The 26,402-nt window shown below is 43.4% G+C and overlaps 1 long non-coding RNA gene across 2 annotated transcripts in view; it reads right to left on the bottom strand.

The window, feature by feature from the left end:
- The window catches only part of LOC143216715 (uncharacterized), a 146,935-nt gene that overhangs the window by 10,507 nt on the left and 110,026 nt on the right, over positions 1 to 26,402 (bottom strand). The gene's annotated exons all lie outside the window — the stretch shown is intronic.

Genomic DNA, 26,402 nt, shown 5'->3' with positions numbered 1-26,402 from the left:
TACCGATGCGTAATTGAACGACAGCAAATTCCGCAATTCCAGAGCAATTTACTATCATAAAACTCATATAATAATATAGTTTCCTTGCCGAAGATCTCCGTCGGGCCGTGCACATTTTTAATTGAAGCACATATCTTAAGTTTATCGTCGGTAAATGAATCTGAGAACAGAAATTCCGTAATTTTGTTTACAGATAAATATAAACTTTACTTTACCGGACTCAAAATTATTACCTTTCTCCTACGAATTATGATGTATTTGGTATGTGATCCAGTAGATTTGTACCCGGCGTGGATGCAGATCGAAGTTTCGATCCTCTAGGATCAATAGTTGAGGAGCTATGGTTGTTTAAAGTTGAGCATTTTTGACAGGTAAGGGCGCCGCCATACTGGTTTGTAGTGAAGACCGCGAGCCGCTTATCTTGCCCCCCCCCCCCCTCGAGCTAATCCTAACCAACTCAGCAAGCGACGTGCATCCGTCACTACAAACCAATATGGCCGGCGCTCTTACCTGTCAAGAAACTGGAAATATGCTCAACTTTAAGCGACCATAGCTTCTCAACTATTGATCTTAGAGGTTCGAAACCTTCGATCTACATCCGCGCCGGGTACAAATTTACTGGATTACATACCAAATACATCATATTCGTAGGTGAAAGGCACAAATTTTGAGTCCGGTAAAGTAAAAAGCAGCCTTATAATATTGGGTTGTAATGGATTCTTAAATTCAAGATATTTATTCATAGGTTTATTCAATAAAAGAATGGGGAGTATGTTATTGAATAAATATCTTATTTCTACCATTGGAAATTTACTGGAAATTACAGAAAACGTGTATATCTTTGTGTCGTGTTATATACTCGTTAATTATGTTAAATACTCGTGATATAGATATAAAAATCACAATGTTTTAGATCAATTGTCAGACATTTACATGAAGTGCACGTCAAATTGACACGAGGGACGGATTAAGAACAACGTTGTTAAGTGTGCGGCACACCATGGGAACTCCCTTAATGTTCTAATCGCTTGCTAATAAAGAGACAGACAAGAAGATGGCAGCCGATTCGTAGAGATTACAGGGCTTCGGGTCCGGGAGACATTGATGGCGGTCATGTCATCCTAAAACGCGTGTTTTGGTGAAAATATCGCGGCCCTTTAGACGGAATAAGGCCCGGAAGGGTTCTAACCATAGCCTTTGAGGTTGACCGCGGCGAGCGTTTGACGTAGCCGATCGGTCCCCTGGCAGGCATACGATGCAGCGCGAAGCGCTAGAAAATTACCCATCGTAGTGAAATCGATGGGCAGCTTTCCTAGGAACGCGACACGCCTCCGGCAACCGGGCGTGGAGAGTGGGAAGGTGCATTATTACAACAATAGGATGCGCGCACGCACGGGGCCACGTTACATCGTCCCCTGCCTCGGAGAGGAACGTGAGCGTGAGGGCACGTGATCGCGTTAGGGTACGCTAACACTGCTGCAACCCGGGGACACTCGCTATTCCCATTTTGTTAACACCAGAAACATGTTGATGCAAAATGTAGTGGACACCCTTTAAAAACTAACTTTTTAAAAGTTGGACTAAACGGCTTCAGTTTTTCTTTAGATGTTAAAAGATTGTTCAGTAGGTAATATGTGAACATTTTTCTAAAATTACTATTACTCGGAATTTCGAGGAAAAAAGGGGAGGTCAGGATTTTTAACCATTAGCACTCGAATGGCGACTCTGAGCCGCCGCTAAAAATTGCTGTATCATTATTCGAAATATTGTTTACATTACTAAATATGTCCGTATCTAATCAATTATTAAACACTTAGGTATTGTACGAGGTATTATAGCAATTTCATATCTGTAAAATTTAAAAAATCATAGGGAATGGAAATATTTAGGTCGGAAGAAATATTTAATTTTCGAGTTAACTCTTCAAGTGTTGACTCGGAGGCGCCACTGATCATTCTTATACAATTATTCAAAACATTTTTTGCATTATTAAATTTGTATTTAAGAAATTACCACACGTATTTAATATTTTAATAAACTACTGAAAGTATTGTACGAGATATTATATCAGTTTTATATCGATAAAATTAAGAAAATCATACAATGGAAATATTCTAGGTCGGAAGTAATGTTTCATTTTCGAATTAAAATAGCTCCGAGTGCAAAGAGTTAACTATTCTATGTGTGCGTATAATGAAAATTCAAAATATGCCTATGCATTTGTATAGCGGTGTGACATATGTCATATGTGAAAAATATGACATATTTTTGATTTTGTTAAGTAGTATCAGCGGCTGGACCATAGAACATGGCACATCATACCGGTATTTTACATTTCGGTAGAGGTTCCCGAGTTCGAACAATTACGCATTCGCTGTATAACACGTAGAAGAAAATGGCCGACAATAGGTCCGTAATGGTATCGTAGCTCGCCAGAGTATACATATAGTATACATATAGAATTCGTAGAGAGTCAGGCGAGCATCCGGCGCGGTGTGGCGGCGAGCTCTCGATTTTGATCACGATATGCGAACATTATCCCTAGGAGGAAGCGGACGAGCGACGCGGAAACCGTGCTCCGTCCGTAGCACACGTGGCCGGGGTCTGGTTCGCCCGGAATCGTGACTTTTTCGCGAACACCTGTCTATCTTCCCCCGAATCGTGCACGTATCGGTCGCACGACCTGTCCCAGGCACGTAGGAGGAGATCATCTCCATGATCAATGGTCTGCCACGGAGACTGTAGAGACTGCATGTGTCCCCGGGGCCATAACTGTATCCGCGGATAGCACGTAAGATTATGGATGAACCGTTGCACAGTTGCGGAACAATGGCAACTTAATGGCAATGCGCGGGATCCTTCTGCTGCCATGCCGCCGCCATAGCCGTAGCACCGCAGCGTTTGCCGGCCTAAGCAGAAGGGAACCCGAGCTTGTCGCGCGTAAGGCCGGGTCCACAGACTTACGCAACAGGACGCTGGTACGTCGTGCTAGGAATTCGCGTTTTACTATTCTCGCACGAACTAATCAGCTACGGACCGCAGGACCTCCACGGTGGGACCTGAGAACGCAGACTATCGGAATGTGCCATTTTTGATAACAACATTCAAAGGAAGGTGACAGAAATTGATATATAGCCCAGACACCTGTTGCGGAAACCTAGAAAACTGGAACAAGTATTGATATGTGGGGGAAGGTAGGAGACTCTCTCCCTGCGTGGTTCTACCATCAATCCTGGATCATCCTGTATACTTTCGATCTATCTATAATTGCAAGTACATTGAATTTATTTAACAAGCATCGAGAGCACGCTCTCGCGTGACAGACCACAAATTGCTACCTGGAATATAATAAAATTATTTGAAAGTAGCTCTCACAGGTCGCGTTTATGAAAAGTAGGAGTCGGCAATGGACAGACTCATTAGCCAAGCGTATCGAGGAACACGCAACATTAGAGCCTCGGTTTACATTCTTACGGCATCGGGCATGTGATTACTTAATACTCCAGTGTTCCCGGCGCAATATGGAGGGTTGCGGCTAGAACCAGGGTCCGTGTACACCCTGCTCTTTCGACGGATAATTCCAATTCCGCGTCGGACATTGACGAATCATCGATTCGCGCGGGCATCATTAACCAACCAGCTACCTACGTGCGTGCGACGTTGCCAAGCCCAACAGAGTCGGGTTATTGGCCAGCGCCTTGTTTTCTCTCTCTCTCTCTCTCTCTCTCTCTGCCCCTCTCTTCATCTTTCTCCCTCTGTTTCTCGCTTCTTTCCTCTCTCGCCCTCCGCGTCTTATCTTTTCGCGCAACAGGCCTTTATTTTTTATTCCCCGTCATCTTTCTTTCCAACCGGCCCGTGTACCCGAGAAACTGTAAATAACGCGCGCTAATGCACGCGGATTTCTGCACGCGCCGTACACGCGATCACTCGTTACGGAAAACTGTTAAGATCGGGCGCGCGTTCGTTGAACTCGCGCGGAATCGTGGAAAATGTCGAGGGCGTCAGTTTCCTAATCGCGATAGCACGATCTCACCATAAATCCTGGAGAACGCGACACGCGACGGCCGCACGCGTCCGCGTGTGTGCGTGCGTAAACGGATTTGTCGCACGGTTCCGACCGAATGAGTCAGGCTCGTCCTCTCGATTGCTAAACTCCTACCTAGTAGAGCTGGTGCTCGAAGTGTGTCAGTCCAGTCTGTCACCCGATATGAAAGAAACCTTGGTTCCATCAGACGAATCGATCAATCTTGGACTCCTTACTTTACCAGGACCAGAATGAAAATTTTCCTCATTAATTGCATGACACGGGAGCTAAATATATGTATAGACATGTGTCGCATGGCTGTGGCGAGTCGTAAGATTAGTTACGTAAAAAGGGCACGGCCACGATATGTCGAGGTGGATGACACCATGAAGAATGCATAAAGAATGTCTTGTGTATACTTCACTGATCAAATGTCTCCGAGCGTCGCGATTATGGACGCTTCACAGGAGATACGAAAAGATATCGACACGTTTACTTTGATCTTACTGATACTAAGAGTAAACAGGAATTATTAGTCGCATTGGCTGAACAAGTATGTTCGTGATAACTCGATTAGATTTGAATCACAAATGATAATGGAATGACAAGTTTAGCGAACCCATGAGATGAGCTACTCTAAATTTCTAATTAATACTCGAACGTATACAGAAGACAAAGATGCGTTCTGGTGATTTTGGCGCCACAACACTGCAGCCTATAGCAAACGATATTAATCGCTTCTCTCAAATGCCTAAATATCACCTTAAGCCGTACAGCAACCCATGGAGTACCCAAAGATGCCTCGAAACGGAAACAAAAAGAGCGTAAGCTGCTACCAGAGGTGGCTAAGTAAGATAAGTGGCGCCGCCGTCGCGTTTTAATTGGTTCACCGAGCTAAGATGATCATTGAAGATCTCGCGTTCGATTCTAGTCTGCAAAAATGAGGAGGTGATTGGAGGTTAAACGCGAGATACCCGCTTCACTCAGTGTATTAACAAAAGGTTCGGTGATTAACGACAGATAATAAACAATGAAACCCGTAACACTGTTAGTTCGTTCCGTGTTGTATCGAAACCATCTTAAACGAAACATAAAAGAAGTACAAATCAGGGGAATGTAGAATATGTTAGGGTGTCTATTAAATTTCGTTAGCAATAATCGTGTTAAACGAAGGTTGTCGCAATTTTTGCATCGTGCTACATCGATGGACACCATGTTGTCAGAGAGATGAGTAAACAATACAAAAATGCAAAATTGTCACCAAGATGGGATAGCAACTGCCACAGAGAATTCAGCGTTTGGCCACGAAAGCTCGCAGGCGATCTCGGTATCCGGAAGTTCGCCACGCGTCCGATCGTCGGAAGAGGTTCGCCACTTGGGATTCGGTCGCATAATAAACTTTATTAATGACCGACTCGCGTGACAGGGGTTGGCAGAGGGGGCGAGTAAACCGCGAGCGCGCGCGCGGATAAACGTGTACGAATCGGATGACGTCAGCTCGCGAGGCGGAGGAATCGAGCCGAGTCGCGCGGACTCGCTTACACTCGCGGCGTATACTCGCGGAGCAGAGCCCAGCAGAGCCGAGCGTAGAGCGCGCGCACGCGAGAAACGGTGAACACGTTCGGGCAGCGCGAAGGCAGCGCGCGATGCCTCGCGATCATGCCAACGGAGGAGAAAGGGGGACGATCGCCGCGGAGAAGTGAATGAATGTAGCCGGAGCGTGGGCGAGCAGAGTCTCTCATCCACGGGCTTCCATTTGGCATGGATTGAAGCCGCCGGCAGGTCCTCTCTCTTTCTGATCGGCCTGGTCCTGGTGGAGGGGACCACCACTGGGGCCAGTCTAGCCCGAGCGGTACCGAGCGCGTCGCCTAGACGACACGGGGCTTGATTCATTCATGAAAAACACGAGACTTTATCCCAATTAACACGAGTCTCCACTCAATTCATGCGGCAACGGAGATGCCCATTAATTTCCCGCGCTGCGCTGGGCCTCTCCGGCTGGCTCTTCCCTCGATACCGGTGTGTGGAAGAGCACGGCCGGCTCCTCGGTCCAGCCAAGAAACGAGGAAGGGGATAGGTAAGGAAAAGATAGACGCCGAGGAAAGAGGGGTGGACGTACGAGAGGAGGAAGAAGAGACGGAGAGGAGACGCGAAGCGAAGGAGGAGGAGGAGGAAGAAGGTGGTGGACCTTGTCCGTTGGTTCTCCTTAGCCTTTCTCTTGATCTATGTACCTATCCCTATCCGCGGCAAGCGCCAACTTATATCCAGACACTATAGGCCGTACGTTATATCTCGCAGGCTCGAATGTTTCAAGCTACGCGACAAGCTTAGCCTGCCGGGAGATAAGGACGAGCGCCAACCACGTGGTGGTTCTTTCGCTTTCGAGTCCGCTTTTTCTGCCATCACGGACGCGGCTGATTTTTCTGTTATCTAAGCGGAGACTCCCCACCCCTACCCCCAGGCGTCCCTCGCCGCTGCTGCATCTTCTTCTTTTCTTTCTCGTCCTTTTCCGCGGCGCTGGTTCCTTTTTCGTTTTTCTTTTTTCATTTTTCTGAATACCGGGAATTGATCCGCGGCGACGGCCTACGCAATGTCGCCGCTCGCGAGGAAACCGGTCCACTTTAGTGCACATAGTAGCACGCCGTGCCGCTCTGGCTCGCTTCTCAGGAATAGAGAAACCTTAGCTGGCTGAGAGAGGGAGCGAGAGAGAACGGGGACAGAGGGACAAGGGGCTAGCCAGAAAATCCTCTACGGCCGCGGCGTGACCGTTCGTCACCGGGGCTGGCAGGGCCGCGAAACCCCGCGTATCGTTACCGTTTGTTACCACAGGCCGGCTTTAAAACAACATTTGCCTTTAATTGGACGATGTTATAACGCATCAGTCCAATTAAGAGCTGGACGGAATAAATCGTTTAATCAATGACAGTGATTTACATTCTTCCACGGACCCTCGAGACGTCGGAATAACGGCACGCCTAACCTAGCCTTCCTGTATACCCGTATTATCCGGGGCGTGTTATCGCCGAGCCGCGAGTAAATCATCCTTTCGGAGAAAAATCAGCACGCGCGCCTCGGACTCCGCTGCCCGCGACGATCTCCGCGATTACGTTAGACAGAGAAATGATTCTTTCCCGGATTAACTTCGCATCAATCAATTCGGACATTAGAGGGAAAATGGTCTCCTACTGTTTCACTGCTTTTGCGTAACACCATAACAATTCAGAAAGAGGTAACCGGTTTTTGTTTCGCAATAACTGGACTGCGGATTTTTATGCATTTATGAAGAAATTGGTGAAGTGAAATATAAAACAGTAAAAGATTTAAAAAATGTAAGAATATTGTTAGTTTGTTTTCAATGTGAAAGAACTACGAGGGGATGAAGAATCGATGCAGAATATTTTTATCTAGTAATAACTGTGCTGAGAAATTCTCTTTGGGTCGGACTGCATTCAATCAGGTGTTGCAGTACGCCAGAAGACAACGGGACAGAAAATATTCTTCGACGAAGCTAAAGCTATAGCAAAGATCAAAGACTATTTTAAATTACTTCATAAAGTAACAAGGATACACAATAACAAGGTTAAACAATTCCTCATGGATGCATCTTCACAATCTCTATATTCGTAAATTGGAAATATTAGAACCCGTCGTTTACACCGATTTGGTGTAATTATCGGCTGTACACCTTTCGATTAAACCTTAATAAAACGACTACAAATTCGTACAGCAGATTATTTACATATCGAGCAGATATTCCTTCGCCGCAAAATTTCTCGGCAACGAAAACACCGGGAATGAGCAACGCAAATATTTATCCTTGGAGTGGGATGTACTGGCAGCAATTGTCGATCACAATGCGAAAAATCTCCGACGGCGGAGAGACGCGGCGTGTACACCGCGGTACACGAATAATCATTACTCTATAATGTTGACACGATGTGACTTTCAGTTTTCTGCGTGACTCTCGCAGCAGCCGCCGCCGTGAAAGTCTTCCAAGTCATCGAGCGGATCTCAAGAAAGCACTCTTCCACGGTCGGCAACCAGCCAGGCGTCCATCAATGTTTATGCAGTCACCGACAATTAACGTAAGCGTAATGTCATAGTTCGCGTCGCAGCTATGAAAAGGAAATCCACCAACGGTTCCGACGTCCTCCCGGTTCCAATGTGAAAGTTACGCGACGTGAACTGAGACATCCTGGTATAGACAATGCGATAATTCTACTAACAAGGGAAGTTATCGAAGTTAAACTTTGGACACAATTATTTTTTAAGGGGGTGAAATCAGCCCTTAAAAAATTTCAATATTTTCTCTACCGCGAAACATCTCAAAAATGATATTAAAAGAAGTTGCTTTCTACCAAACTGTGCGAAAACAAGTTTTTAAACAGTTGGAATTAAGGAAGGAGTTAGAAGGAAAGCTGATTGCGCAGCCCTGTGATTCGCTCTGTCGTTCGGACAGTGCGACCGCGGTATCAGCGTCCAACAGGAAAAGGATCGCATAATTTTTCGATTACAAGATCGGACAAGGCAATTTCGCTGGGGATAAAAGAGAAAAAGCGACTGACTCGCCGAAGAAGACTACAACAGAGGTTAAATGTCGAAGTACTGCAAATCGGAATTGGCCGACCCCTCCATCGGCAGTTACGGCCACGCAGGATCGTAATCATAAACCGAAAACGGCTGAGACTGTGGCCGCAAGGCGGTAATGGTACGGTAATGGCACGACTCGGGAAGGCCCCGTACGATACAGGTGGTCGGAGGAAACGCCTAATGGGCCGCGAAGTCGAGCACTAGTTACGTGTTTGTTCAAGTACATATCCGGCGCGGCGTGTTTTCGTCGGCGATGCCAAGAAGATGAAAGGTAGGGACATTATTATGGCGGACAGAACGGACTTGTACGTCGATAGCGACGCGCTTTCCGTTCGGATTAATCATCGACGTAGCCGCGGGGTCGCTAATGCGACTGGTTACTCAAACTGTGCGTGCAACAATAATTATTGCTCTCCGATATCGCGGCTTCGGACTTTTTATCCGACGACGACGGCCAGTCCCGCACTTAGAAATTTCGATATTTCGTTTTTCTCTCTTTCCGGTCTCACCATCGCATCGTTGCCATTCGGAAATTACTGATCTTTATGCAAATCCACATTCCCACTGGTTATTCCGTAAGTGCGGGCCTCGGGAAACAATCTGTGCGAGGCCTCGAGCAAGAAAACAGAGGCAATTAAGTGTTTCGAAACTACTGAAAAGGATCGGCGTGTTGAAAGATTTAGAAGAATATAGTTTATCAACGGATAACGCGCGAATACATTCAAACAGAGTCGCCAAATTAAGATTTGTATCCTTACTCTACCTTCCTCTTCCACGGTGCTAAATAAACGTTTCGTCTTTTGCGGTTTGAATAAATTGAGCCTGCCTTCTAGAAAAAAATTTATTCTATATGTTCGACTTGTTTTCTTCTGTTGAATCACTCCCTCCACGGTCGTGCTATCACTACTAGGACATTCTGTATGATAAACTAAATCAATTTCATGACTTGAACCTGGCCCTACAAGTTTGCAGCTTGTCGCCGGGGCTTATCGATTTGTAGTTGGACATTCGACATTTACAGTTTAATAAAGCAGCATTATTTACGTCGAAACGATCAACCGTGTGAACTGTCGGTGCTTTTTGTCCTCGGGAATCGGCAAAATCGATCGGTCGCGCCGCGGGAAATTCCACGAGCGTTCTCGCGCTCGTTATTTCGTCCGATTCCATGAAATATGAAAGTTTCGGTGTCGTTTCTTTCACGAGCCGGCGCGAGTCGATGTTAATTTATGTGCCAGCGTGTGTTTTCCGTTGAAAAGCAAAACCGGTTTACGCGTATACGTACCGATTTCAAGCATCGCGGGCCGTCGCGTCGCGAGCGCGCGCGCCCGAGCTTATGTAAGTCGCGCCGCGCATTTTCCGTCCGACGAATTTGCATAAACATCCCGAGGTTTTAGGTGCATACGGAATTATCCTTTTGTCCGTTCTCTTTCTCGTTTGCACAATGCCACCGTTACGCAATCGTGCGCCGCTAAGCCGGACGAAACGTCGACGAAAGAAAGGACACTTCCTCCTGGAAACGTCCACCGACTTCCAAAGGGGGCCGAATTCTTGCGACAGTTTATTGTCGCGTGTTTACAAGCGCTCGTGTTGATTTGCATGCGAATGCTGTCCGCCGGAACGCATGTCCTTCGCCGCCAATTGCCAATAAGAGGCATTCACGCGAACCGTGACATAACCGAACGATTGCATCAACCGGAGAACACATCGCAGCTAGACACAGGTGCTACAACGAAATATTTCGTGCGCTCTTTTCTCACACGGCAGATATGTGCGTGAAAATGCCGTGCAAAAAATTTCATGAAAAGTTCACTGTAGACGTTTTGAAACATGTACAGCGAATTCAACAAGTATTTGAACATCAAATTTCCGATTCTCAAATATGTAAAAAATAATCGTACAGCAATGAACTTGTGCTCACTTTAAAGCTTGGAGATTCTATTTCGTTTATTTATTCTTCTCGAAGATGTTTTTACATTATGCAGCAGATGAGAAACTGGAGAGCCATTTTTCCTTTAAAAATGCAACAAATTCTCGTGAATCAATCTTCCACGGATTTGAAGAATGAAGATCGGTAAGAAATTAGTAAAAATTAGAGCAGTTCCTGGGTGTTTTGTTCGTCAATCTGCCTATATATATAAATTAGTAAATTTATTGTAATTCATATCAAATTTGAAATTGAAGGGATAATTCAAGTTAGAAAGGACTTCACAACGACACCCTAAACAATTGATGTACCATTTCTCTCACCGAATTATGCATCAGGAGGACTCAGAGTTCGATGGTGTAGAGCTCTCATTTTCAAACATTTAAAAATGATGAAATAATCGTTGATAGATAGTGCGTTAATAAAAGTTTCTATTCCAAGAGATCAACGAACCATGTAGAGAGAGACTACATTACAAAGTTGCAAGAGAAGGTAACACCGGTTCTCAGATAAGAGAAAAGAAGCTAGGCGATAATAAAATAATGAACATAATTTCTACACGGATGGAGCTTTCCGATAGACTCGGTCGCATCTTTAATAGCGTAAATGACTGAAAAAGCGCCAGAAGTTGTTGTAGTTGCCGGTAAATTGCTTAATAAACCGTGGAACATGTAAGTTTCATGAAGTCGAGCACTTTGTGCGTCCGTTTAACGGCACCGTTCTCGAAATCGTCGTTCTCATCTGGTTAATTCGCCTCATAAATTTCTGTCCCGTCGTCACGTGGTAAATGTCCGTGATATTTGCGGCTACGCATACCGCTCGCCAAGAGAACACCATAATGGAATGCCCATTAGTTCTGGATAAGTGGGTTAATTGTGCATGGGTTTCGAGGTGCAGGCCGGCGTTAGTGTTGCCGGCGATGCGTAAAAATCGCTTTACGCCTCTTGGCTACCGAAAGGGAAAGGTGTCGTGCGTACGGGAATTGCCCAACGTGCATTCTATGAGGTCGTATCGGGACGGGATTAGGTGTTATCGCAAGAGCACCTAATTAACAACCTGCCCGGCGCAGCGCGGCGCTCTCGCGAGCCGAGTGCCACGGGCCGCGCTCGCCATCTTTGACGAAGGTATCGATAACGGGCGACAAGCCCCCTATGTTGGCTACACTTTTTCGTCCTTTTTTTTTAACCACGATACATCATCATCCGGCCGATTACGACATTTCCCGAGCATGCTTCGAAATGTTATGACACTCGTCGTGAACAGCCCGATACTTAACCTGACTGCGGATGAGCAATCGTTCTCTCAGATCCAGACGCGTCGCACACAGTGCTTGGACTCTTATGGCAGTCGGGTGCAAATTAATAACTTCTACACTAATCCGTTTTCGACCTAAGATCTAATTTATGTAAAACCTTTTTATAATACTTTTTAAAAGATGAAAAGTTCGTGCAGCGATTGATGTGGAATAAATACAATGTTGCTAAAAAAAAGTTGGAGTGATCTAATGTTCGCTAATTTCTTTATTAAAATTTATTATCATATGATTACTGACCAATACCGTTTAAAAAATTGATTTGTCAGGTGAATTTCAGGTGAAGTGGAAATATAAGAAAATGAATTTCTCAAATAAACTCAATTGCTGCTTAAAGGATAATATGTCTAAAAGTCTTGTATAAAATATCAATTGGGTACTTGGTGGTAATAAACATTTAACATAAAAAATTTGGACAAATTGTGAATATTTAAAAAAAATTTGGTGGCGTTTGGAAGCCTTTATAATACTGAACATAACTTGCAAAAATCAGATTAATCGAGGATTTATTAGACCATTCCGCAAGTGGCACTTGTTTCAGAAGCTGTATCGAGTTTTATAATTGATTTGATGCTTCAGTTTCAACAACAAATTCATAAATTTATTAAAAATCGTGGGTAGTATTGAAATTTGTATATTGAATTCTAGGACAGCTTCAATCTTCCCATCTAGATTTGATCATGAAAAGAATTTTTGAATGTTCTTAGAAGCGTTTTAATAATTATAATTTCTGTAGACTGTTGAGTCTCTTCACATTTTTATTTAATTTCACATCGGAGTTGTTAACCCTTTGCACTCGAGTGGTGACTCTGAGGCGCCACTAAAAATTGCTGTGCCATTATTTAAAATATTGTTTACGTTATTAGACATGTTGGTATCTAATCAATTACTAAACATTTGAGTATTGTATGAGGTGGTATATCAATTTCATATCCACCAAATTTAATAGATCACAGAGAATAGAAATATTCTAGGTCGGATGAAATGTTTAATGTTCCAGTTAAAATAGGTCCGAGAGCAAAGGGTTAATAAATTTCCAGGATCTAGGGACGATAAGAAGAGTTTTGCTCGAAGAGATACCAACTTTCATATTGGTTAAGACCGTTTGAAGATAATTCTTCGAAAAATCAATTACCTGTAACGTTATACTGTTTGTAACGTGAAGCTAACAAAGGTTGGTGACGAATTTAACAACTTCGCCGTACGCGGAAACTTCAGATAAGATTCTGCAAGATAAGACGAGACAAAATTTACACATGGTTTTATGCATCCTCTCCCCTCGGGTGAAATCTGAGGATCTTTGTGAACTAAACAGTTTCTACGTCGAAATGATTTCCGGCTTAACGTACAACGTTTCTTTATCAGTTTCTTAATGTGCGTTTGCTAGAACACAACGTTGACGCTTTCTCCAATCGTAAAAACATTCAATGAATGATATGACTGTCCATATATGAACATTATTTCTAACACAACTGGTCCTTAATACTATCATTTCTTATTCCACAGTTTAAGAACAAATCTAATTGCACTTAATGATGATATGGTCCAGCGGTTTAATTTACAAGCTTCGTGTTTAAGGACACAAATAAAATGACAAGACATATTGCTATCAATTAGACAACAGCTCGCACGAAAAATAGATACACCATCCTGTCAAATGACATTAAGAAGTAGGTAGGCAGAACGACAAGTAAGTTTACCGTTAAGCCTTTCGGCAATTTCAGGAAGAACCCACGCACATATGAAAATGGTTGACATATCTTGATACCGTTAAATAGATGTACTCCAGGCGTATCTGCTTTCCTCATGCTGTTAATTTTAGACTTCGAGACAGATTAAACCTATAATGCCAATAAAGTGGATACGACGTCGTAATAAATTCGAGAATTACCGTTCAGCATCGAGCACTTAAGATTAGTTAACTTATCAAGTTAGTAACGCAGCTCGTTGACAGATTACTATGTTCTAGACCAATTTTATAGCATGGAATGGATCGACAAATTAATTTCTCCTTTAAAACTCTCCGATCTTCCTATTTCGATGTAGAATAAAAGTTAGTGAACACTTGTTAATCAGACTCTTTGGATACTTCCTATATTGACGTCTTCGGTATACATTAAGTCTTGATCTAAGAAAAACCCTCGGGTCCGTGCTGTTTCTTAGATGCTGTGGTTCTACTATTTCTTAGTGACAACAGTAAGCTTACTGTATACCGTAAATGAATCCAGGTCTGTGTTTAGTGTCATTTTAATAAGAAAAATAAAGAAGTTTTGTAATTGCAATATCAAACAATTCTAATCAAGCGCAGTTGAATTGGGAATTAGATTACAAATTTGATCAAGAATATCACAATTCATTAAAAAATTGAGATTGAGGAAAATACATTTCGGACCCCGGCTACCTCGTAACGAATACGCGTAACTTTGCATAAAGATTCGTTTTCCGTAAAATCGCACGGCAAATAATACAATAAATAGGTCAGGTCAGATTTTAATTAACGCAGGACTTTCCCGTACGATCGGGCAAAGAACCGACGTTTCCCGTTCGAGCGGCTACATCACCGCCGCCGCGGCAGAAGCGAAGTCCTCGAAAGACAGGTAACGACGTAATAAAATTGTAAATCATTGGAATAAAATACAGCACGCGAGAGGCAACGGGGCAAGATTCGATGCGATGTCACTCGCGGCCTGCTCTCTCAAGGCGATGTTACGCTATCGTCCATTATCCATTGTTGCTTATGCGCATACTTGAACCAAAACCAAGAAAAAAGACGTGGTGGCCGGAGATCTTTCGGAGCACGAGGCCGCAGAAAAAGAGGGGCTAGAGGGGACAAAAACAAGGCGAAACGGACAGAGCAAGAGAGAGAGAGAGAGAGAGAGAGAGAGAGAGAGAGAAAGAGAGAGAGAGGAGGGGAGAGAGAGAGAGAAGATAGAGGAACGACGGACCGTAACGCACAATCAATATTCATAAAGGTGTACATCGCAAACAAGGGGATCGAAGCGGAGTCCAATTAAGGCACCAGGAAGAGGGAGATTTCTCGGAGAGTTAGCGCGAAGGTAGCATACGCATGTAAACGCCGTCTTCTACGTATGTATTTAGATCGTGCCGAGCCTAACCTAGGCCCCCAGTCCAGATTTATTATCCCGCGGGACGTAGGCAGATCGCCCACCACTACCACCAGACCGGCTTCCCACGCATCCCTCATTCGCCGATACCTACTTAGTCCCATCGGACGGTTGCTTTAGGTTGGGCTAGCTCGCCACGAGATCGGCCCGTTGCTGCATTAAAACACCGTCACGATTTCGCGTCCATGTAACCAGGCATCTGGCCAGGCATGCCAGCCTGAACGCTCCCGCGCATACTTCCACCAACGGAAACTCTGCAGAATTAACCCTCGGACGGCGGACCATTCTCATAAATACACTCAGCGACAATATATTGATAGCACACATTAAAATTTACATGATTTTTATTTGTCTTCTCATCGCAACTGAAATTTGTTGCTATACACTATTCCAGGATACGTTGGATTTTACCAACCTGTTCAGCTTTATTTGACAGACAACATTTTTGCCAAAATCTAGCTGGACAAAATGCGAACACGCGCGTATACAGGGTATCCCAAAAAATGTTGTACTTCCTTCAATGGAGTGATTGCTGACGTCATTTGAACTCTGATTGGTCAGGGATCGCTCCTTTCAAGGAAGTACAATATTTTTGGGACCTGTATATACTAATAAGCGTAGTGTTGTATAAAGCTCGAGTCTTCGAAGCTCCAGAGCTCAGTCTTAAAGACTAAGTTTCTAAGGCTACAATTATATAAAGCTTAAGCTTTCAAAGATTTAAGACTCATAGCTTCAACGCTCAGCTCTCAGCTGTTATGTTATGATATTTGCCACAGAGGGCACAGCCGCATCTAGGCTGTGTATACATATTATATTACGTCGGAATATTCGAAAAGACTCGAGTCTTTGAGTTTCAAGCTCAAGCGTTGAGGACTCCAGTTCTTACAGCTCAAGGTTCAAACCTGGAAGGCTCCAGCGTTTACGACTGAAGTCGCGACTCGAGCCTTCAAAGCTCAGGACTCAGAGCTCATTTTAACAACACTAAATAGGCGTATCATGAAATACAGCTAAAATAATTTTGACCACATGAGAAGAACGGATTTCCCACTGTGCACAACCTTTCTTCCATATCGTCTTCGGCCAATAGCGACACTGCATGCGATGGCAGGGGAATTACAGTCGAGTGACAACGTAACCACTTCGCCTAGTCATCATCTGGCGGACGGACAGTAGATAGAACGTGTATGACTGACCTTCATGCACCAATTCCAACAAACGAGAAAACGCGGACTGTCGCGGACAGCCGCACTACCTTTATGTTAGAAAATAACAAACTTCTATTATCTGTACGTCCGTCCCTATAATTGGAGTAAACTAGAGCCGGAAATGGGAGTACCCACTTAGTAGTTACCGAGGCTTTAGTATCTGAGCGGCTTCGTACCCCGACATGTTCGGATAAACGAGGATCCACTGTACGTGTCCAGATACTTTTGGACGGTGGTGTATACAGAACAAAATGACCGATCGAAAAGCGAGCGGCGCTAACTCAGCAGGTTAACCCACACGATCGGCCGATCGCGTCATCTTCTTGTAGCTTCGATGACGTCACACGACAGGAGGTCGAAATCGGGGCCCGAGTGCCCCTATATCTGGATGTGGCGATTCAATTCGGCGATCACGATGGCCCCGCTTTTCTCTAAAACGGAACTAGCCGCCTACTTTCAACGGATCGTGAAACCCGACGAGGAACGTTCCATTTGTACCGAAAAATAACAGTCTGATACAACTTTCAAATTCGTTGGACGACTACTGAAGATATAAAAAATCGACAACCATACACCGTTCGTCATAATTCTTTTAAAACGTTTAATTCGGTTGAAAAACAGTAAAAATTTGTTACCTGAACTGCAACAAACTGGAGCGGAATAGAAATTTATTTTCTTTCTGAAAATAATATAACAGTATTTTTAAATTCTTCTTATGCTGTTACTGTTTTAAATTACACCTACTCATTTTTCTCATAAATGCGTAAAATCCGCTGTCTAGTCATAAATTACAGCGTTTTTGTTTTGTCGAACTGAATCGTGTTTCGAACGGTTCTGTTGCTTCTGTCCTCGCGATATGGCAGTTTAAATATTCATTGAACAGGCGATCGGGAAGTAATAACGAAGAAACGAAATTGGCAATTAAGGATTGCCGGTTTTATTAGTCGATAAAATCGGCGATTTTTGTAACATATTCAACGACAGAGAAATTTTCCAATTAAATCAAGTGGATCATCTTTCGATACTCTTTGTCCGCACGCGCGCTTGCTACTGTCGTAAGCCGACGGCGGCGATTTTGCGGAAAAGATCGCTGATCACCGCGCGCCAGTTCGAATGATCCGTCATCATAAATAATTATAATGCTTCGTACAGACCTGTGAACATTTCGCCGAATTTGCGCCGAACGGCGAACGGAACACCTGTTTGAACGGGCCACGAACGCCGCCGCGTGCGTTTGTGCGTATTTTTTGTAATAACTTTTACAATTAATTAAAAACATTGTATTGTCTCAAAATAATATTTAAAATGATTTACTCGTTACTTATTTAGTACTTCCTCGAGATAATTTAAATCACCGGTCCATAGGTGTAGATTCACCCGTAGGACGGATGACCATTACTTTTTATACACCCTGTACAAGAATAAGTTTTTTTAGCTTAACCTTTTAGATAGAGCTAAATATAAAGCATTTAAATACTTTTAGATAGAGCTAGATTTGATTAGATGAAGCTAAATTAGCAATGTGTTAAAATAATAGAGATTTCAGACATCGGAGGTTCTAATCTATGTATTTTAAATTCGGCAGGTGTATGGGTGCTGTTGCGACAGACTGTACCAACTCACGCAATTCGATGAAAACGGAAGATATCGGGAGGCTGGAGGACATCGTAACTCGTCCATAAAAGTGAATTCGAGTACAGGGATCGACAAGGTTTCACACGGGACAAGCTAATGCTTCATTCGAGCGCGTGGCTGTCAGACGACGACAGGTAGGTGGGTTACGCAACGATATCGGTGGTTCCCGATGAGATCGCGGTTACAGGTACCCGCAGCGCGCATTCCGGTACCAATTAAACCGTGGTGCGTTTAATGTATTCTCTGAAAAATGGTGCGCGGAGTAGGCGCGGACCCGGAGCGACGCGACCGACGGTTACGAGTCCGCTCTTACGGGTTGCTCGGTGGTTATCGAGGGGAAATCGTGGCGGCGGGTTTCTCTAACGCTCGGGGGATATAAATGCTACGTTACAAGCAGAAGGGACGCGTTAAAAATCCGTTACAAGCGCAAAGAGAGCTCGGTCGCGAGCAAGCGATTTACGCCTACGGGCGACTACGGGGCTGCTGCTGCGACTCGACGCGACGTCCTCGCTGGCAATAATTAGCGCATGTGACGGAACGATCCGTCATCATTGATAATTATGACGATTATGCGTGCGTTAATACGGCCTGCCCAGTCCTGTCCACCGTCTCCACTACCACCACCAATCTCATCTGATTAGTGTCCGCACATCCAACTTAATCGTGCTAACCTACGAAATGTCGATTAACGATCGCAATAACCGGGCGTCAAGACAACCGTATAAAGTAGTATAAAAGTATAAACCCTTCTGTGTTCGTCACCAGATACCCCGGCACTCGAAACATTCCGCTGGAAACCCTCTTACGTACCTAATTAAACGTTTCTATTATATTTATCCCTTCGAAATTTCACTTCAGAATTTTCTTCTCCCCAATACTTTTTCCCTTTAATGCTTCAGACATTTGACATGCCAACGATTACACAGGGTGGGCCGGGAAACGTAGTACACCTGGGCAAGAGTGATTCTACATGAGAAAATAAGTCGAAAATACGGAATAAATTATTTTCGTTTGAGATTTCGTGCGTTCAAAATAAGTAGGTAAAAAATCGATTCACGAATTGAAAGCGTAATGTATTCGGTACACGTAGAATAACCACACCGTAATGTAAATTTAGCTAATAATGTATATTGAAATAATCACTGTACAAGCGTAAGAATTTAACATGGAATCGAGTAGTGCGTGTAATGTGCGATCACCAGAACAATACTGCCTCGCTTACCTGAGACGACACGCATGCCGCTGTGGCTGGTAATCGCGCGATCTACTTTAGCTGCTACATCTAGCACCGTGTAGGTACACCACAGAAAGGTTTTGAGAATCAAAATTATTCAAGAAGAAAAGACACTTCTATGTGTAACTTACATTGCAATCGATGCAGAGCTATTACTAGACTGCGGATATTTAAGCAAAATAAAAAATGTTTGCATTGATTGCAGGATACAGGAGCCAAGTAAACATTTGATGCTTCTTTTAATTATTCTATTAAGCTGATTGGTGTCCTTAAATATTTTTAATATGTCCACTGCTTTAAATGATAAATGCATAAAATCCGCAGTCTAGTTATTACTTTATTTGGCAAATTATTCCTTGCCCGTATAATGAACTAATAATTTTCCTCGATTATAGTGATACAAACAAACCAAACTACATCGGCTAGTTACAGACAACATTTACGTGAGACTCTACGCTGAAGAAAATGGTGGTTGTCGAAATTAATTAGTCGACTAGAGGTTTAAAATCAATTACTCGGGTCAGAACGTCCATTTGCGATAGTGGATTGATATTTTATTCGAGGGTAAACGAGCGACGAACGAAATCCACTGAACAATTATCCGTCGTTGGTAAATAACGAATTATAATATGAAATAACTACACCCCGGCTCTGTTTACACGATGCGGTCGAAAACATTAACGGCAGCCGCGTATTGAATATGCACCGCGGATATAATACGTTATCCTGGCCGAGTCGGCGAGCAATTATTACCGAACGATAAGCCATAACTGCTGCACGACGGAAACGCCCCGGTCGTCGTTCGGTCGGTGGATAGAACATAGTCACACGTGATAAAGGGCGCACCGTAGAAACCCGAGTAACAACATAAAACGCGTACGAATAAACGAACCAACGGAATCCCCATCGTTGCCGCGTGCATTCATCGAATAATAAACTATACAAATAGCTCGCTATTAAATCTTTATTACTTGTATATCAAATCGGGGCCGCGGTAAATAATCTAGTTCGCCCGGTCCTCTTAAAGGATGCTACGGAAGAAGCGAGAACGAGCGAAGCTAAAGGAGCGTGCACATGGGACTCCAATCGATCTTCATGACGTTGGCGTCGCACAGTTTTTCAACGAACAGCAACTAAGCAAAATTAATACCTACGCGGCTTTCTTTTTCGCCAAACTGGATTCGCCTGAAGCGTTCTCTACTTGCCCTGGCTAACATTAATCGATTAAACACGTCGAGTGTCTGCCATTGTAATTATTTATACTTTTATTCTGGAAAATTTCACATTCTACAGAAATTGCTGATATTCGAACTGTGATCATTGCGTTCAAAAACATAGTTCAATGACTCATTTTAACCCTTTCGTTAATGTTGGCACCTAAAGGAGCTTTAAAAAGTTGATATGCATATACTAATTACACAAAAGTGATTTTTGATTGTACACGTCATTTTCATAAAGCCGCAATTCCACACGAACCAATAACAGCTGTCGAATTGCAACCGTCACGGGGCAAATTCCTTTCTGCGCAACGAGTTCATAAAAATTCGCAATAAAAATCCGCAGTCAATACATTACGGGACGTAAACGGCCAGTCCGAGGGGTAATGAAAGGATTAAGCGCGGCGTGTGTTGAAAGCGCACGACAATTTACGCGTTAAAATCCGGAGATACTAATTTATAACCGTGCACTGTTACGAATAAAGAGCCGCCGGGGAAGAGGGTTAGCACTTTCACCGGTGGCTGGACGTTCCCATCGGATTACCCAGCGCAAATTGAAATCGCAGGAACGGCGGGCACGGTGAACGGTAGAGCACGCGAAATAACCTAATACTGTCCCGCGAATAGTATCGCCTTCGTCGTCGTTTTTCATGTACAACGTCCTTTGAAATCGCGGCGCCGAGCATAATCTCGTTACGCGTACATATGTGTATGCCGCGGCGTTCATACGCATTCGCACACACGCGATATTAACTCGGGAACAGCGTGGATCGTCGCACGGAACTTTATAACGCATTAATTGCAGCCGACTCGAGATTTATAGAGGCGGGGTCATCAATTAAACGGATTTGCATAGACGTTTTAATTACTGCCGCCGCACTATTTAGAAGCGACATCTCTCATTCTACCTTCTTCTCCGCCTTCTTCTCGGCATCACGCGGTTCTATTTACCTGTCGGCCGTTTTTACTTCGAAATAAATTCATTTCAACCTGGTCCTTTATTCGACGTGCGAAGTGTCTAAAGGTACGGTGTCTTATTTTTCTCTTGCGAGGAGAACTGTAGAACCGCAGCGGAACTGGACAGAGAACTATGTTTTTCTATTCGGACCAAGCACTTTTACCGATTTGTCGAACGCGTTTTTGTTTTAGGCGTAATGTTACCCTTGCCAGACAAATCGTTTATGCAAAAATCGAACGATCAATAATTGCTCTATATTATTTCTTCGTTTTTAATAGCGAGCACTTACTCAGAAGTTTTTCTTTCGAATTATTGTCATCCTAACGACTGTGAGATAAGCAAAGAAGTGCTATTAACATTTTGTCATTTCCGGTCGAAGTACATGTATCTATAAAAGAATATTCAGATTAAGAATACTTGTCGTTCGAAGCTAATCGTATAAAACATATCCGTTTTACTTATTACAAAACCGTTTTTATGCGTATGTCATATTTTATTACTAGAATGCGGATCGTTATGCAAAATAAAAATTATATGCATTAATCGTATGACATACGAATGAAATAGGAATTTATTTCTGTTCTTAGTGGTTTCATTAAGTTGTAAGAAATGTATTGATGCTCTTACATTCTTGTAATTCCTTTATTGTTTGAAATCACATCCTCCCATTTTTGTCATAAATGCATCAAATCCCCCCCCCCCCCGTCTATTACAAATCAATGGTTAGTTATCATGTTACAAATTGGCCAAGAGAATCACCCCAGGGACGGTGGTACCATCAATACTGGGACACCCTGAATATGTAGTTACAAGAATGATCCGAGGATTAATTTTGTAGAGTAGCGGTAGTTGGTTTATTTGTAGTCGGAATTCCAACAAAATGATCCGAACCGGTGTCCTCGAAGAGGTTCGAGCTGGTTCACACGTGTGGCCGAATACACCCTCTCCGGAACACCGTTCTCTTTTTTTCTCTTTCTTCGACTCCTCGGCATAACTTAGCCGTATAAACGAGCTAACTGTCGATTGAATTATCCGGCGACAAAACGGCGCTTTCACCCGATCAATTGGTGGAGGGGTAACCGGCTCGAATTGCAAAACGCCGGTCAGCGTGACGAACTTTTAAAAAGGTTAATGGCACGCGTGTGGGATGTGTTTCTTTTTGTTATCGGTTTATTCGGCCGATCGCCGCGGCGCAACAGGCCGCACCGCACCGCGCAGCGCCGTGCTCGTTTGATCGTAATGACCGCCTTTCCCTTTGTCGAAATCCAGCATGGGGGCCGTCTACTGTTTTTATCGATCACCGAACGTACGAATTATCGGGCCGGCCAGCCGGACGACAGTATCTCTCCGATGGAATTCGCTGCCGCAGCTGCCAACCAAAAGATTATGACTAGCCGCAGACTCGGAATTATTGCCCACGATATGCTCAGTCATTCTCCTACTCGACACTTTGTCACCTCGAACCTCGCTCTAGAACGCTATGCACGCTTTATTACTTATTACCCGGTCAGTGGAGGTGCGCGAGATCCCGAAACTATTCGGGTGACATAATTTATCACTGGACTGCGGATTTTATGCATTTATGACAAAAATTAGTAGGTGTAATCTAAAACAACAAAAAAGTAGACGAATTTAATGCTACTATTATATTATTTTTAATCCATTAAACATTTTAAAAAAGGAATTACATTTTTATTTCAGCCCAGTTTGTTACTATTCGGGTAGAAAGCTTTTATTTAGCATAAAGATATGCAGTCTATTTATTACACACACAAATATTCAATTACATGGAGGAATTACCAGAATTTAAAAAGCACATTTTCTGATGTGTTTCTTCTATAAATTGATTTTTACAATTTTTCGAGAGCCGGAAATTTAGTGTTCAATACATTCTGGATGCATTGTATACAGGGTGTCTCAGGTGAAGGAGGCCACCTAAATATCTCCTTTATTTTTAATAGCACAGAAAAAATATTTTTGGCATAATTTAAATGGTATCGAAGGAGGAATATCATAGAAGAACAATTCTTTTTGTCCGGTTATTTTTTCATAGTTTTTTCAAGGTCATCGTTATTTTTTGTCGGGAAAACTCTTTTTTTTTATTCCATCTTGTTAATGACTTAAGCGTATTCAAATGTATTTTTCCAGCCGCTATAAGATGGAATAAAAAAGGATAAGTTTTCCCGATAAAAAAAATAACGATGACCTTGAAAAAATTATGAAAAAATAACCGGACAAAAGAAATTGTTCTTCTATGATATTCCTCCTTCGATACCATTTAAATTATGCCATAAATATTTGTTGTGCCATTAAAAATAAAGGAGATATTTAGGTGGCTTCCTTCAGCTGAGACACCCTGTATAAGAACATTCATTGCTTTTTAAGTAATTAATTTCTTGCTGAATCCGAGGAATATTTCAAAATCCATTACAGAAGCTCGGATGATCAGACGCGATGCGTTTGCATGCATTGTTGTTCGCTTTCCTTGAATTTGAAGTTAGCTAAGGAAAATATCAGTAAGTCCAAGTCATCGAAAGATTATTGTAACATCATCCGAACGGTTAATTAGCAGTATCAAATGTATTTATCTCGAGGGTACTTATGAAAAATGAATTTTTACATTCGGAGAAGGGGGTGCAAGTATCCCACAGTGCTCGCCAACGCGTCGGTCTCGTTCGCGAAATACACAGGTGTGATTTAATGCCATATTGAGCCTTCGAATTAGCATAGCCGGCTACGCGGCCGCAAGAAACGGAAAAAATAAAGCACGCGCCAGGGCCAAACGTGGTCGTGATCTAGCGGCGTTGGTATTTCGCGTGGTTGACGATCACGATTATTCGGGTACGATTTTATGTGCCGATAAACTTGCTTTGTGTGATGGATATTTATAGCGGAACAGTGTTTAATCGATGGTTAAATAGAACTTCGTTGTTTATTGTGTGGATTCTGAAGCGGAACTTGGTTTTGCAATTTTAGGGAGCGTGATGATGGAATGAGGATGAGCAACAGTAAATATTTAAGTATTCTAGCGGAGGGTAGAAAAGGGTTGGCTGTAGTATCGTTAATGTATTTTTTCAGTGGAAATTATGATCGAAAAACGGTACAGTAATCTATCGTATAATTCGATGAAGAAATTATTTAAATTAAATCCAAAGAGCTCGTCAATTTCAATCAGAAGATAGTTTTGACCGCAGTTGGGAGGCAAAGAGCCCGCGGCGAGGCGCCGCAAAGGGGGCTAGAGGTCGGGGGTGTGGGGTATTCGGTCCAGGGAGCGAGAAAACGAAGAGCCGAGTCCGGAGATAACATTTCTCGCGAAGCTAACAGGTCCGCTCGTTCATTTCCTTTTTCCGCAAGGCGAATTCCTCGAATTAGACGCGCACGAATTGGACGGGCCGGGCCGGGCGCGGCTTTTAAGGAACCAGTTGCATATCGCGCGGCCGCTCGACGCGAGTTTCGTCCATTATGGCGGAAAGAGAGTTTCGGCAATTAGCAGCCGCCCCGGGGCTAATCCTTCGTCCATTTTCTGAGGGTCCACACTTTGTCTCCCCTCGCGACGCCGGCTATCTTCCCTCAGCGATCTAATGGTTCGTGATAAAGGGGGAAGAAGAATAGAGTGTACGCGGCGAGAGAGCGAGAAAGAGAGAAAGGCAGATAGCAAGAAAGAGGGAGAGAGAAATTCGCCTCTGCCCAGCCAAGAGCAGAGAAGATCCTCTTCCGAGCGAAATGTCAAGAAGGAGGCGGTTAATTCTCAGCATTTACCGAGGTAGGAGTCTGACCCAACTATTCATTAGACGGGAGTGCAGGTTGTGTTCCCGTGGCATCCTCTTCGCGACGATACAGAGAGGGAAAACGAGCTAGCCGATCACCCGGAGAGAGACCGAGCGAGAGAGGAGACGGAGAGAGGACGTTGTGCAACTGGGCTCAATTCACTTACCACGTTCCAGCTGCGCGCAGAAACGAGACTTCGGCCGAGCGTGTCGTGGCTGGCTGATGCTCGCTGGACCCAGGCTGTAAAATATCCTTTCCTAATATTAGCACACTCGCCCCGGCCACTTTCACTTCAAAACCGATAGAATTCGACCGGTTTTTTGCAATCCCGGCGCCAAGAGGATCCAATTTCGCGACATTTATCCGTAGTTTCTATTTCCGTGTTCAGACATTTCCATTTTTCTCGTTGAATAATGCAAAGTCCTGTTAAAGCTTCCTCTTAGAACAACTGTGAGGAGCCACTTAACACCGGACACTAGTATCTTACTAATCCTCAGGCGCTCCTCGGAAATACTTGCATAAAATAACATTACACTTCAACTCAATAAATTGTGTTTCATCTACGTATACTATAACATAACGTTGTATTGTAGAAAATAAATGCATAGTGACGTAGCAAAATTTCCCTCTCCACGCTAGAGAGGGAAATTCTAGCCGGAAGCTAATTTGTTTACACATGATTTCTGTCCTAGAATTTTTGCGAATTTTCATATGTCTGTAATTTTCTTACGAGTCTCAATAATGCGATTCAAAACAAACGCCAACCATGTAAATACATGAGTATTCCGTTCCGCGAAACGAATATATTAGAAACGTTAGCATTCGTCTCGGCTGTCTGTGATTCTATGAATTAATTAGCGACGTTAGCACGTCGTGGCAAGCAATAAATTTCAGGATAACGTTACTTAAATTTCTGTCGTCGTTAATACACAAGCTATTACCAAATCAGCGGAATATAGAAGTGGATTTTTTTATCGGGCTTCAACAATCTGTCCTAAGTGGCCAAAAACAGGATCGTCTTTTACGTCGGACCGTTTTAACTATTTCACCTCGAGAAACCATTCCGTTCGACAAATTAACGCCGATACCGTTCCTAATGATCTGTGTATACGAGGAGACGTGAGCATAAAGTCTAAAAAGGAGAACTCGAAATTTATCTGACGGGACGCGCATCAAGTTTCTTCAGAAGAAGTGCCGCATTATGGTGTCACTATTTGTTGTTTTATATGCTCTGCTGAGAGCTAAAAAATATTTTTAAAAATCGATAATTTAACTTCAAAGTGATCAAGATTTCTCATTCTTTTCGTGCGGACCATAATTGCTGGACAGCGGATTTTGTGCAACTGAAAACAATGCAGACATTAAAAGCGACGTACTCTCAACTTGTCAAAATAATTGAAAAAGAAATAT

This window comes from Lasioglossum baleicum, chromosome 2 (assembly GCF_051020765.1).
Source record: "Lasioglossum baleicum chromosome 2, iyLasBale1, whole genome shotgun sequence".
Taxonomy (NCBI): Eukaryota; Metazoa; Arthropoda; class Insecta; order Hymenoptera; family Halictidae; genus Lasioglossum; species Lasioglossum baleicum.
Note: the sequence above shows the minus strand (reverse complement) of the source record. Positions and strands in the feature narration are given on the sequence as shown.